This window comes from Scardinius erythrophthalmus, assembly GCF_964197995.2.
Source record: "Scardinius erythrophthalmus genome assembly, chromosome: 9".
Lineage (NCBI taxonomy): Eukaryota > Metazoa > Chordata > Actinopteri > Cypriniformes > Leuciscidae > Scardinius > Scardinius erythrophthalmus.
This window is the reverse complement of record NC_138229.1, coordinates 48,881,091-48,895,987: the sequence shown is the minus strand read 5'-3', so window position 1 is coordinate 48,895,987 and position 14,897 is coordinate 48,881,091. Positions and strand designations below refer to the sequence as shown.

Genomic DNA, 14,897 nt, shown 5'->3' with positions numbered 1-14,897 from the left:
TGCAATAGCGGCTCGTCATGGGAGGCACAGCCTACCCAAAATGTGATGTCTCATAATGTGTATTTATTGTTTGTAATGCCACCTTTGTAAGTGTAATCACTGCGCACTTCTTCCCAGCGCATGAAACTGCGAAACGCGAGTCCGAGGGGATAGAGAAAGGGAGGGGGAGGCAAACCCATAGCCGGAGACTTGTGCCACCGTTGGTAAAAAAAAAAAAAAAAAAAATTGCCAATCACCATCAAGTCTTTCACTTTCAGAGATTAGGAGTGTTGGGAACAGTAACATGGCAGAGGAGGCTAACTTCCATTGGTATATTAACCAATCATCGACAAGACGTAAATTATGTGACATTAGTTTGAGCTGCTACCACTGATGTAACTATGGAAAGTAGAAATATGCCACTGAATATTGGATTGACAAATTTACTAAACTACCATTCAAACAACAGCTACAAATTAGAAATGAAGGAAGACCCCATGCCAAAGCTGGATATAGGCTACAGCAATCAGCTTCACTAAACGGCCGAACGAGCTCTTTTAACACGGACATTTAAAAGGACAGAAGAATGGATTTTTTTGCTTCAAGTGATAGGCCAGGACTAGGTGAGTGAACTTATATTTCTATTGTCTTGATGTCTGTGTCGTTTTCTATAAATATTTAGGTATATAAGTGACCAAAAAAGCCATTTTAAAGCCATAAAATCCGATCGCTACAACTGTGTGTGCCTCCTCTATTTTAAAGCCACCAGCCGCCACTGCTGACGTGTGATTTGTGAAGAGCGTACAAAAAGACGTGAAATTAATGTAACCAGTCAATTATGCCTTAAGGGATTATACAGACATTTTTTGACATCAAACATCTTATATTTCAAAAGAGAAGTAATTAGGCCTAAATAAAATAAAAAAAGATTTTAAGATTTATTAGAAAGATTTATAAGAAAAAAAGTAGATCAAGAATAGTTTTGGAATTGGATCGTGACTCCCAGAATCGGAATGGAATCGGCTGGGCGACTCTTTTTTTAATCGGGCCGATTTTCAGCTTTGTCGTGCAGTGTTTGTGCAGTGTTCGTGCAGTGTTCGGGGGAAACGAGAGGCGATTAACCTCTCCTGATAGGCAATCGGATGGTCGAATGAATTTCTGGCATGTCAGTAATTTTGGTCGTTCTTCGTAAGGATATCGCACAGTTGAAGCAGAGCTACGAACCGATTGCCCTAAACTCAGTCCTCACTGCGCCTGCACGAACACAGAAGTTAAACCATTTCATCTTTAATGCAGCAAGGAGTAGGTAACCTTGCTGAAATCGCACAATGCATGCCCGCCTTAAGATTCACACCCCTAATTACTACTTCCAAAACAAATGATCTGAACAGATGATCCCTAAGCAAATACATGATGACATCTCAGATAATTATCTAGTTGTGATGTATTGACTGACTATTGCAATAGTGAGGTTCCTTTAAGAGGCTAAAGCCTGGGGAGGGCGTTCCTGTTTTGGGGTGAATATGTGTTTTTTGGCGGGGATGGCCGAGCTATGATGAATTTTCTTTGCTGGAGATCTTTACTATTCACAAAGTTATGGACGTCTCATCCTGTTATTCAAGTATCTTACACTGGCGGCTCAAACCGACTGTGTGCAGATAAGTCTATATGGTGCGACTGTTAAAGTGAGTGAAAATAATCTGCCATCTAGAGGCGAACATGACTACACTCGGCCATATCGAAGAGTTTGATGAACGCTCGAGTAACTCTTTTGAAGAATACACAGAAAGACTGGAATGTTTTTTTCATGCAAATGATATTGAGTGGAATGATATTGAATATATGATTATATAGTGGAATTGCACTAGCATGGTTTAAATCATACTTATCTGTCCGTTATCAGTTTGTAGCAGTAAATGATGAGATGTCTCATCGATCACAAGTTCAGTATGGCGTACCACAAGGCTCAGTACTAGGACCTCTGCTGTTCACTCTGTACATGCTACCATTAGGAGATATCATTAGGAAACATGGCATTAGCTTTCACTATTATGCCGATGATACTCAGCTCTATATTTCTTCAAAACCTAACGAAACTTATCAATTCACAAAATTAACGGAATGCATAGCGGATATAAAAAATTGGATGACTTGTAATTTCCTACTTCTAAATTCTGAAAAAACAGAGTTTCTAATTATTGGACAAAAAACTTCCTCACTTAATAACCTAGAATACTGTCTAACACTCGATGGCTGCTCTGTTAAGTCTTCGTCGTCGGTTAGGAACCTGGGTGTGCTCTTTGATACCAATCTTTCATTTGAAAGTCACGTGTCTAGTATCTGTAAAACTGCATTTTTCCATCTTAAAAATATAACTAAATTACGTCATATGCTCTCATTGACAAATGCGGAACAATTAGTTCATGCGTTCATGACCTCAAGGCTAGATTATTGTAATGCTCTACTGGGTGGTTGCCCTGCATGCTTAATAAACAAACTACAGCTGGTTCAAAACGCAGCAGCTCGAGTTCTTACCAGAACCAGGAAGTATGACCATATTAGCCCAGTTCTGTCAAAACTGCATTGGCTCCCTATTAAACATCGCATAAATTTTAAAATATTGCTGATTACTTACAAAGCACTGAATGGTTTAGCTCCGCAGTACTTGAGCGAGCTCTTAACGCATTATAGTCCGTCACGTCTATTACGATCTCAAAATTCCGGCCAGTTGATTATACCTAGAATATCAAAATCCACTGCTGGCGGTAGATCCTTTTCCTATTTAGCACCAAAGCTCTGGAACAGTCTTCCTACCATTGTCCGGGAAGCAGACACACTCTGTCAGTTCAAAGCCAGATTAAAGAGACATCTCTTTGACCTAGCTTTCACATAATACATTATAGACTTCTATAATTTAATGTTATGCTGCATAGATTAGGTCAGCCGGAACCGGGAACACTTCCCAAAAATCCTGATGTACTCGTTACATCATGAGAAGAATGGCATCTACGCTAATTTTAGTGTCTGTGTTTATCCCAAGGTTTTTCCTGCAGCCTGCCGGATCCAGGCCGTATCCAGATCTGACGAAGGACCTTCGCCTGGACCGATGACAACGCAGTGCTGAAGTGCCAACTAGTCTCTCCCTATGGAGGATCCCACTACCACTCTATAGATAAGGCGTTGTCAGGAAATTTCGTCTCGCGGTCCTACCCCAAAGCAACAAATAAAATAAAATTCCTTATCAAAATTTATAAGGAAAGACAAGTATTTTGTTTAGGCTTGGCTTGTAGGGAATTCCAAACCTGCGTATATTCTAACGCACATAACTATAGAACCCATTCTAAATGCGCATGTGACCGCCATCAGCGTTTCTCACAGGTTCGCGTTTAAAGTCTGTGTAGAGAGAATGGTGTCGTCTTAGCGGCCCCTAATTTAATAACAAATGATCATTGCGACGGAACCAAATCAATTAAAACTAACTTTAGATGGAAATAACTTAACTCTGCTGTAAAGCCGAAACAATCTCTGTTACCTTAAATTATACGCTTATCTCTGTAAAGCTGCTTTGAGACAATCTACATTGTTAAAAGCGCTATATAAATGAAGATGACTTGACTTGACTTGACTTGAGGGTGATGCAAAAAAAAAAAAAAACGCTATTCCACGTTATGTTCAGTGGTGCTTGCCCCAACACAGGCCTCTACTGTGTCTTATGCAAACATTGTCGCTGCCTTAAAATGCCATTACAGCCCAGCGCTGTTGGAGATTGTTCAACGTTTCCATTTTCACAATTGTAAGCAGAAACTTAAAGCATTTCAAACTACATTGCTGAACTTCAACGTTTGTCTGTGCACTGTGCACTGTACTTTCTGGGATTAGTTAGAAGCAATGCTGCGTGATAGAATCATGTGTGGGGTTATGGATGAAGCGCTGCAGTGACATCTGCTGGGTGAACCTACGCTTTAAAGAGGCAGAGGAAAAGGCACTAGCTGCTGAAAAAGTAATGTTAAATGCTTGCCTACTTCGTCTGCATCAAAAAGAATCACGGCTGGAGGACAATGTTCATTATGTAGCCCATGTGCATGCATCAGTACGTAAGACAGCAGCTCCAAATGAAAATCCTAAACGTGACAAGCCATGCTTCAGATGTGGTGGTCAGCACACCCCACAAGCCTGTAGGTTTTCCACTGCTGCCTGCCATTGCTGTAAAAAAAGAGGACACATAGAAAGACTAAACATGGTGCTGACAAGGATGCAGCCAGCACCATAGCAGAACGGTAGACATTATAACTCACAAAGAACAGAATGATTACTCTGTCAAATCAGAAAGAGGGGGACAGAGGCCATATCTGGCCACTGTTATACTGAACAAACAAGCACACACAATGGAAGTGGATTCAGGAGCGGAAACTCCTTGTTTAGTGAGATCGTTGTTTTGTTTTTTATCACTCATTGTGGCCCTCCTAACCCCCTGAAATTCATGCAAACAATGGAATATTAAAGCAGTGGTCACAGGCAACCTTGGAAGTGAAAGGAAAAATATTTGTGGAGGTAATGTAAAAAAGAAAACGAAACACACTGCCCTTGTTCGTCTTTCAGGGCCAGGGAACTAGTCTGTTGGGACGGGACTGGTTTGATGCCCTAGGAATTTCAGTGGAAGAAGTACACAGGGTACAGCTGCAGTCCATTGAGAAAATACTGAATGAATATTCAGAGGATTTTCAGGACATTGGGGTTTGCCGGACTCCCCCAATCTCTATTGACATTGATTCTACAGTTACTCAACGTATCTTCAAAGCCCCCCCTGATCACGACCCCTGATCACGACTCCAGATCACGACTCCAGATCACGACTCCAGATCACGACTCCAGATCACGACTCCAGATCACGACCCCTGATCACGACCCCTGATCACGACTCCAGATCACGACTCCAGATCACGACCCCAGATCACGACCCCAGATCACGACTCCAGATCACGACTCCAGATCACGACCCCTGATCACGACCCCTGATCACGACTCCAGATCACGACTCCAGATCACGACCCCAGATCACGACCCCTGATCACGACTCCAGATCACGACTCCAGATCACGACCCCTGGTCACGACCCCTGATCACGACCCCAGATCACGACTCCAGATCACGACCCCAGATCACGACCCCAGATCACGACCGCAGATCACGACCCCAGATCACGACCGCAGATCACGACCCCAGATCACGACCCCAGATCACGACCGCAGATCACGACCCCTGATCACGACCCCTGATCACGACCCTTGATCACGACCCCAGATCACGACCGCAGATCAAGACCCCTGATCACGACCCCTGATCACGACTCCAGATCACGACCCCTGATCACGACCCCCTGATCACGACCCCTGATCACAACCCCTGATCACGACTCCAGATCAAGACCGCAGATCACGACCCCTGATCACGACTCCAGATCACGACCGCAGATCACGACCCCTGATCACGACCCCTGATCACGACCCCTGATCACGACCCCTGATCACGACTCCAGATCACGACCTCTGATCACGACCCCTGATCACGACCCCCTGATCACGACCCCTGATCACGACCCCTGATCACGACTCCAGATCACGACCCCTGATCACGACTCCAGATCACGACCCCTGACCACGACCCCTGACCACGACCCCTGATCACGACTCCTGATCACGACTCCTGATCACGACTCCAGATCACGACCCCTGATCACGACTCCTGATCACGGCCCCTGATCACGACCCCTGATCACGACCCCTGATCACGACTGCAGATCACGACTCCAGATCACGACCCCTGATCACGACCCCTGATCACGACTCCAGATCACGACTCCAGATCACGACTGCAGATCACGACCCCTGATCACGACCCCTGATCACGACCGCAGATCACGACTCCAGATCACGACCCCTGATCACGACTCCTGATCACGACTCCAGAGCACTCAAGATCTATTGCCATTTTCTATGGAGCTAATAATATGACAAAATGATTTGAATTTGAATTGTGTAAATTTGAATTATTTACAAGTGTAATCTAACAAAATTTAATTGTATGTGGTATTTTAAATAGTTCTGAATTTGATTTCTTTAAACGAATATTGAACATTTGAAATTTAACGAATTGAAATGTTTTTATGGCTGAATTTTATAGACATGTATTTTCAAACAGCTATTTTTTGTTCTGAATTCTTAGACAGCAAATATTCAGTTACAAGTTTTCAAGACGAAGAAAAAATTCAGAACTTCAAATTCTAAAATTCAAACCGCAAAATTCAGATCTTACAGAAAGTAGGTCACAGGTCATCCACAGGGAAGAGTAAAGGATCTCAGAAAAGTCGAACGGAGCATTGTGGCTGCACTGCAGTAGTTTTCTGCCGCTAACGCGGCGGTGGTTCAAGAGAATCCGTGTATTTTTCGTTCGGTCATTTTTTCATTTAATATTAAGAGTAGAAAAATGAGAAAACAGCTTGAGTATTAGATTTCCAATATTCTAGTAATAATAGTCCGCTGCTGCAGTTGCACGGAGCTTACAAAACTTAACGCGTGTATTGCAACTTAGGCTACATTTCATTTTCTCATCAAACAACTAGACCAACGAATGGTTCGACACAACAGAAGAGCCTAGACAGGGCTTTCTCTCTGTGTAGACCAGCAGTTGGTCTGAGTTTGCTATAACCTATAGCCTATTTTCCGGACTGTATAGGCTAAGTCACGTTTTATCATGAAACACGCTGTGATTTATTCCAAAGTGACTCAGGCATATATAATGCATTTAACGTTAAATAATCTAAATGTTGACTTTCAAAAGTAGGCGCGCTAAGAAGGCGATTTTCTGTATTTTGGTTAATTTTTGGTGTATGCCAGAAAGATCTTAAAGGAGATCGAGACGCGCTAAAGCAGCGCATCATGTTGTTTTATTTATTTTTCAATGGCATGATATTTTGTAGTCATTTTGAATGTACACAAATAAAAATCTACATTTTACTGTTTCGAATGATGTCATATTATTGTATGACTATAAATAACAGAGTATTAAGTTATTTCCCAGCAGTGGAACAAATCCAAGTGATGGCGCAGGCGCATCGCGCTCTCACACAACATAGGCTATCAGTTCTGGCGTTGCTTCATATTGCAGACTGTTCATTATCAAAATGAAACACAGTCAACCAAACATATAAAAAGTTATTCTGCCTAATTTAATTGGTCTGTTGTACAATATAAAGGGCAAGCTGTGCCGCACACATTTCCCTTGCTGTGAAGACGCTGATTTAGCCTATACGTGTATATTGGGACTCGACTGAAGTATGAAGCCTTCTTTATATTAATAGTTAACATCCAAATGTTACATTGCAAATATGAAAACTTTTGACTGAATGAGAGATGCGCGACCGTGTCGATAAATAAATAAATAAAATAAATTTGTTTAGGCTTGGCGTTAAAAATAGGCTAAATGTTGTTTGTAATAAAGGGCACAATATAGGCTATTTTTATAGGCTATGTAGCCTATATATTATTTTATTATACATGGCTACTTATTTTTCATTCTTGTTGTTCTGCATTCATTTAAGGATTTATCATACAGTAAGGCGCGCGTTTCTCTCTCAACATGATCCAGTGTGACTTGCACTCAGGTGCATGCGACTTATTTTCTGGCAAATATGGTCAGTTAAAAAATGTTGCTGTATTATTACAAAATGCATAGAGTGGAGACCATTTGGGCAAAAAACAAACAAACATATTGTGTTCATTGCCCCCACCCACATTTGGGCTTAATCACTGTTAAAATGCGTCTCTATTGCACGCATTGTGTTTATCGTGCAATTTATATGCGAAAATGAGTGTTTGCGCGCATATGATACGCAGTTCCCCTTCAGGGACTACCGCTGCGTGAAATCGCAGTGGGAACGCCTCCAGCGTAGTGCGTCTGAAGCATGAATGAAATCAGTCAATGGCGAGACGGAACGTAGTAGGCGGGTGACATCACCGACCAGGAAACTATAAAGCACCCCTGAAACACAAGCGAAACAGCCTTTGTTACTTCAGCATCGATCTGTGTGTGTGTCTGAAATCTGTCTATATATATATATATATATTATTGTGGAAAGAGAAATGACGAGTGAGCAGCAGTTTAAGCAGTGTGCTCTCCCTTGTACTCGATTTATAACGGGTGGGGATTCACACGATTTATGTGTTGCTTGTTTGGGGATGCAGCATGCCCAGTCAGCTCTCGAGAGGGCTGATTGTGTGCATTGCGAGCGTCTGCCTTTGAGAACACTGCACTCGCGGCGATCGCTCTTCGAGGAGAGCGGTTCGCTGCGTGCTCCCCAGGGCTCGGGTCCCGCTTCTGTCGAGGCAGAGCGGCGGCGCTTGACTTGGGGATCGCAGATGGATCTCACCGCGGGGTTTGAGACGGGCTCCGCCCTATCTCAGCCTTATCCGGTGAGACCCAGTACCTCTCTCCCGGCTCTGGAAGCCCGCACTGCGGTTACTTCTGCCCGGGAAGAGGTACATGTTGTTCAGAAACTTCAACTATCCAGTTCTGAGGAGCTGGATGTTGAAAGTATCACAACAGATGAGACACGCGATTCGTCATTTCAATATAGTAATGAAGATGAGCTTATGGAGGTTTTATCTCGTGCTGTTGAAAAGCTCAGCATCGAGTGGCCAGCTGATAGGCAGGAGTCTAAGCCAAAAAGTAAACTTGATGAGAGATTTCTGCCCTCACGTGCCCAACCTTTTCGCCGGTGCTTAACATTTTTCCCGGATCTTCACACTGAGGTGTCGAAGACCTGGGCTAGACCTGTGTCTAGCAGAGTTAACACAAACACTTCCAATGCATATGGTAACATTATGGGAGCTAAGGTTTATGGTTATGTGACGGTGCCGAAGGCGGAAGAGACGCTCGCGAGCTATCTTTCGCCTGAATTCGTGTCGTCACTCAAAGCACCGGCCCTTCCCACCAGACCTCTCAAAAATACATCAAAACTGGTGGGGAAGGCTTACTCAGCGGCGGGTCAGACGGCTGCATGTCTGCACACTATGGCGATCATGCAGGCTTATCAAGCTGACCTGTTAAAAGAAGCTAGTGAGGGGGGGGGGAATTTCGGCTGAAACTATTAATGAGCTCAGGCAGACAGCTGATCTCACTCTCTGGGCCACCAAGGAGACCGCTAAATCCATTGGTCGGTCTATGGCAGCCCTGGTGGCCACAGAGAGGCATTTGTGGTTGAGCCAGACATCAATGAAAGAAAAAGATAAATCTCTTCTTTTAGATTCCCAGATTTCGCCTGCTGGTCTATTTGGTGATGCATTACATTCAGTCACAGAGAGGTTCCAGGAAGAAAAGAAACAGGCGGCAGCTTTTCATAAATATATTCCCCTCAAAATAAAAGTTCAAAGTGGGGCTGCTGAGCTAGGGCAGTCCCACCCGCCGAGTAACTCATCGAGGCAGAGAGCGCAGCAGATACAGAGCGTCGCGTCTCGTGCCCCCCCGCAGAGAGGCTGGAGGGATGAGACGGGGCGCTCTCAGACGAGGTCGACGCGGGGCAGGGCTGATCTGAGGACAGTCATTGTCGCCAAGAAGGCCGCGTCTAAACGGTCCTGACATCCACAGTGTCAGGATTAAATCTGAGGGTGGCCCCCACCGAGAGAGACCTGTGTTCACCTCCCGTAAGGGTGCCTTGTCTCTCCCGTTACCCTCAGGGGTCTGTACTACTAACCCTGCCAGAACAGGGCGTAGTGAGATCCGGCGAGCGTTTTCCCGAGGGTCGCTCGCCCCCTTTGAGGGCTCTGGAGTGCACAGACCAGTTGTTCCCTGCAGGTGCGCCGTTACAGGGCACTGTGTCTGTCACACAGAACATTCAACCAGAGGCCAGCCTCGAGAGGCTGGTACCCTTAGTAGATTTTCTAGTGGAATGGAAAAATCTTCCCAATGTGTCTCAGTGGGTCCTGCACACAATCGAAAGAGGTTACGCTATACAGTTCAGGTCTCGTACACCTCGTTTCAGCGGGGTTCTTCCCACTGTGGTGGGCCCCGAGCAGGCTCTGGTAATGGAACAGGAAGTTATGACTCTTCTTCAAAAAGGAGCTATAGAACGGGTTCCTCCTCCCAGCAGGGAGTCAGGCTATTACAGCCGATACTTCATTGTTCCAAAGAAAGACAGAGGGTTGCGTCCAATTTTAGATCTGCGTCTCTTAAATCGCACTGTAGGGAAACTCAAGTTCAAGATGCTGACTCTCAAACAGATCGTGTCACAAATCAGGTCCGAGGACTGGTTTGTCACGATAGATCTAAAAGACGCCTACTTCCATGTGTCTATTCTTCCTCAACATCGGAAGTTCCTGAGGTTCGCTTTCGGGGGCGAAGCGTACCAGTATCGGGTTCTTCCGTTCGGCCTAGCACTCTCACCCCGAACATTCACAAAATGTGTGGATGCGGCTCTAGTTCCTCTGCGCTTACAGGGTATCCGCATTCTGAATTATATAGACGATTGGTTGATCCTAGCTCATTCACAGTCTCAGGCGGTTCGGCATCGAGATGTCGTTCTCGCTCACATCAAGAAATTGGGGTTGAGGCTCAACGCCAAGAAGAGTGTGCTTTCTCCAGTACAGACATCCACTTTTCTCGGTGTGGTGTGGGATTCGACGACGATGCAGGCATAGCTTTCCTCTGCTCGTATTGCTTCGATTCTCGCTGCAGTAAATCAGATCAAGCTAGGCCAGTCACTCACTGTAAAACAGTTCCAGCGACTGTTAGGTCTCATGGCAGCAGCGTCCAAGTTATTCCTCTTGGCCTGTTGTACATGAGACCGCTTCAGTGGTGGCTCAGAACCAAGGGTTTTTCCCCGAGGGGAAATCCGCTCCGCACGATCGTGTTCGCGACGGTGTCTTCGCGCCCTGGTCATGTGGAAGGATCCTCGGTTCTTGTCCCAGGGTCCCGTGCTGGGAGCTCCTTGTCGTCGCGTGACGCTAATGACGGATGCTTCCCTCACGGGCTGGGGGGCGATCATGAGTGGTCGCCCGGCTCAGGGTCTGTGGCAGGACCATCATCTCTCGTAGCACATAAACTGCTTAGAAATGTTGGCAGTGTTTCAGGCTCTGAAACACTTCCTCCCAGACCTGAGTGGCCACCATGTGCTTGTCCGCTCAGACAACACATCGGTGGTCTCTTACATAAACCATCAGGGGGGTCTGCGGTCGCGTCCATTATGCAAGCTAGCCAGTCAGATCCTTCTATGGTCCCAGGGGAAACTTCTGTCTTTGAGAGCGATTTATCTCCCGGGGTATCTGAATCGAGGGGCAGACATCCTGTCGAGGCAGGGGCCGAGGCCCGGGGAATGGAGACTTCACCCCGAGGTGGTGGAGCTCCTGTGGGAACATTTTGGTCGTGCCGAGGTAGACCTTTTTGCTTCCAGAGAGACATCGCACTGTCCACTGTGGTTCTCTCTCAGCCATCCAGCCCCGCTGGGGTTGGACGCTATGGTACAGGCGTGGCCGAGGTCACGCCTGTATGCTTTTCCCCCGATCGCTCTGCTCCCAGGAGTTCTGGAAAGGGTTCGCCGGGACGGAGTCAGCCTACTCCTGATAGCCCCGTTCTGGCCGGCTTGAGTATGGTTCTCGGACCTTGTGTCCCTCCTCGACGGCTCTCCCCTAGAGATTCCGATCAGGAGGGACCTACTCTCTCAGGCGTGTGGGTCGATCCTTCACCCCCGCCCAGAGCTATGGAGACTATGGGCTTGGCCTCTGAGGGGGCTCAGCTCATAGAATCTGGTCTCTCGACTGAGGTCGTTGAGACCATTCTCCAATCCAGAGCTCCCGCCACGAGGAGGTTATATGCCGCGAGGTGGAAACTTTTCACCTCTTGGTGTGGAGAGCACCAACAGGACCCAGTTAACTGCCCGGTTGGTACAGTGCTGGAGTTCCTGCAGGCCCGTTTCTCCACGGGGCTATCCCACTCCACACTAAAGGTGTACGTGGCGGCCCTGGCTGCTTACCACGTCCCTTTGAGTGGAGTTTCTCTTGGGAGACACCCACTTATATCTCGCTTCCTTCGTGGCAATTTGAGGCTGAGGCCAGCAGTACGCACGAGGGTACCATCATGGGATTTGGCCATCGTTCTAGAAGGTCTCTCCCTAGCTCCTTTCAAACCCATTGAAGAGGTTTCCGAGAAGTTCCTTACTCTCAAAACTATTTTCCTGCTTGCTATCTCGTCTCTAAAGAGAATTGGAGACATTCAAGCGCTTTCGGTTGTTCCTTCGTGCCTGGAATTTTCACCTGGCATGGCCAAGGTTTTCCTTTATCCTAGGCCAGGTTATGTTCCTAAAGTTCCAACTACTGTAGTTAGACCTGTTATACTGCAGGCTTTCTGTCCTCCTCCGTTCGTGACGTCGGACCAGGAGAAACTTAATTTGCTCTGCCCAGTGCGGGCTCTAGATGCTTATGTCCACAGAGCTGCCCTGTGGAGGAAGTCCGAACAGCTGTTCGTTTGTTTTGGGCAGCCCAGCAAGGGGTGCCCGGCATCTAAGCAAAGGATGAGCAAGTGGGTGGTTGAGGCCATCTCACTTGCTTACGAGTCGGCCGGTCAGCCTTCACCTTTGGCTGTACGGGCTCACTCCACCCGGAGTATGGCTGCTTCTAGTGCTCTCCTTTCAGGAGCTTCTCTTCAGGACGTTTGTGATGCGGCAGGCTGGTCCTCACCGCACACATTCGTCAGGTTTTATAGTCTCGATTTCAGCTCCACTCCTGGGGCGCAAGTTCTTTCGTCAGCCTGTGCACCTTGATTTCACACGACGGGGCTTGCTCGCATGGGGACTTGGGTATTGCGTTCCCACTGCGATTTCAAGCAGCGGTAGTCCCTGAAGGGGAACGTCCCGGGTTACGTATGTAACCCTAGTTCCCCGAGGGGACGGACGCTGCGTGTCCTGCCATGCTCCCGGCATCCCCGTGGATCGCTTGCTTCAGTAACATCGTAAGCTGTTTCGCTTGTGTTTCAGGGGTGCTTTATAGTTTCCTGGTCGGTGACGTCACCCGCCTACTACGTTCCGTCTCGCCATTGACTGATTTCATTCATGCTTCAGACGCACTACGCTGGAGGCGTTCCCACTGCGATTTCACGCAGCGTCTGTCCCCTCGGGGAACTAGTGTTACATACGTAACCCGGGACGTTTTCGCGTGCATTTGATACGCACTTTATTGCGTGTAATACACAGGCACCCCACACGACTAATCCTACCCATGCGTATCATATGCACGTATCCTACACCACTACTAAACCTACCCTAAACCTACCCATGCGTATCATATGCACGTACCCTACACCACTACTAAACCTATCCTAAACCTACCCATGCGTATCATATGCACGTACCCTACACCACTACTAAACCAACCCTAAACCTACCCATGCTTATCATATGCACGTACCCTACACCACTACTAAACCTATCCTAAACCTACCCATGCGTATCATATGCACGTACCCTACACCACTACTAAACCTACCCTAAACCTACCCATGCTTATCATATGCATGTAAAAACTCATTTTGGCATATAAATTGCACGTCTAAACACAATGGCCCTCATTTATCAAAAGTGCGTACACCAAATTTCCAGCGTACACCGGGCGTACACCCAAAACCACGGTGACTTTGAGATTTATCAATATGGACTTTGGCGTACGGCACGCTCAAATCCTACACCTGCTCAGGAGGTGGTGTACGCACGTTTTGAGTGCGGGAATGCGCAGAAAAACAATTCCTAACACCACAAAACGCACTGACAAACTAAAAGATATGATATATTATGACCCACTGTAAAAAAAAAAAAAAAAACATAGTAATTATAAACTTCAATGTTTATTTTTGTGCAACATGGACTTCAATGTTTAATTTGTGTGACTTTACCAAATCATTTGAATTGTAGGCATATGTATTCCTTAAGTTGCGAGCCTGTGCGCTTTACCTGACGTTTCAAGCCTTGTTTATACTTTCGCCTGGCTCCGCAGCGCGAGTCTCCGCAGACTGCGCGCGCACCTCCCCAAACGGACGAGGCGTTTATACTCGACGCGCTCGCCGTTTTACTATTCTTTGAAACAATGGTTAGGCCAGGGTTAGGCCCGGCAGGTATGCACGGATTGGGTTTAGTAATGAAAGGCTTTCAATGACCAAAAAAATAATTCAGACTGACAAAATAATAAAAATGCCATTCTTCTTCTTTTAAATAATAATAATAATACAAATAATAATAACGACATTCTTCTTCTAAATAACAATAAGCGTCATTAATAATAAAAATCTAGAAATCAATTTTGTTTCTTTCCACTTCCCTGGTTTCGCTTTCTCTTTCTCAAAGAAGTTTCTCTTTAATTTGCCGTCTTCCGTGTGTCCATGGCGTAAAATGAGGGCGTGGGGGGAGCGGAGACTTGAATATATAGGGGCGTGTTATTCTAATGACGATCGATTTCAGCCGCGGCATTTATCAAGGGCAGGTATTGCGTACACCAGAATTTCAAAGGTACGCACAGCTTCATAAATCAGGCGATGAGAGGAGTGTAAGCATAATCTTACGCCAATATATACGCCCGTTTCTACGCAAGATTGATAAATGAGGGCCAATGTGTGCTATAGAGACGTATTTAGTGTGATCGGGTTGGTTTATTTCATAACGTACCTCGCATCTCACGGACACTAGCCATTAGCCTCTACTTCTTTGGCCTATTTTGTTTAGCTGACCAATTCTCAAAATATGTGTGGAAAAGCTGCGGAGTGCGGAAAGAACACACAATGGCTTTGCTTTGGAAGGTTTTTTTTATTTATTTATTTTTATTTATTTATTTATTTTATTATTATTTATTTTGGAAGTTTAGTTGCCAGAGAAAATAACGCACAGT

At 45.9% G+C, this 14,897-nt stretch overlaps 1 protein-coding gene across 2 annotated transcripts in view; it reads right to left on the bottom strand.

Annotated features, from left to right (window-relative positions):
* The window catches only part of LOC308696384 (cadherin-2), a 147,397-nt gene that overhangs the window by 75,188 nt on the left and 57,312 nt on the right, over positions 1 to 14,897 (bottom strand). The window lies entirely within an intron of this gene.